At 38.9% G+C, this 314-nt stretch overlaps 1 protein-coding gene across 1 annotated transcript in view; it reads right to left on the bottom strand.

Annotated features, from left to right (window-relative positions):
• Positions 1-314, bottom strand: part of LOC119587578 — a gene marked incomplete at its 3' end in the record, with an annotated part of 2627 nt that overhangs the window by 1222 nt on the left and 1091 nt on the right.

The raw sequence follows: 314 nt of genomic DNA, 5'->3' as shown, positions 1-314 counted from the left end.
GATAATACATTTTCATTATCTTAAAATGCACACAAAGAGATCTGCGGCGTATAAGATGGATTTCGAGTGGCCGAACCGGTCAGGTGAAGCTAGAACTGAGCATTAAGGGAATCCCGCTGTGTTGCTTACCTGGGTGTATGACGTCATCACATACAGCATGGGGGAAAATGGGAATTTCAGTTTTTTCTTTTTTTCTTTTTGTGACGTGGGAGATATAGACGAATTTAATGGAATAAAAAAGTTTCACTTGAAAATAATTGAGACTGTTATACGTGCCGACGCATGGGTAAACCAGTTCTCATATAGAAAAAACA

This window comes from Penaeus monodon, chromosome 22, assembly GCF_015228065.2.
Source record: "Penaeus monodon isolate SGIC_2016 chromosome 22, NSTDA_Pmon_1, whole genome shotgun sequence".
Classification (NCBI taxonomy): Eukaryota; Metazoa; Arthropoda; class Malacostraca; order Decapoda; family Penaeidae; genus Penaeus; species Penaeus monodon.
The sequence above is the reverse complement of the archived record's forward strand: the minus strand, read 5'-3'. Positions and strand labels throughout refer to the sequence as shown.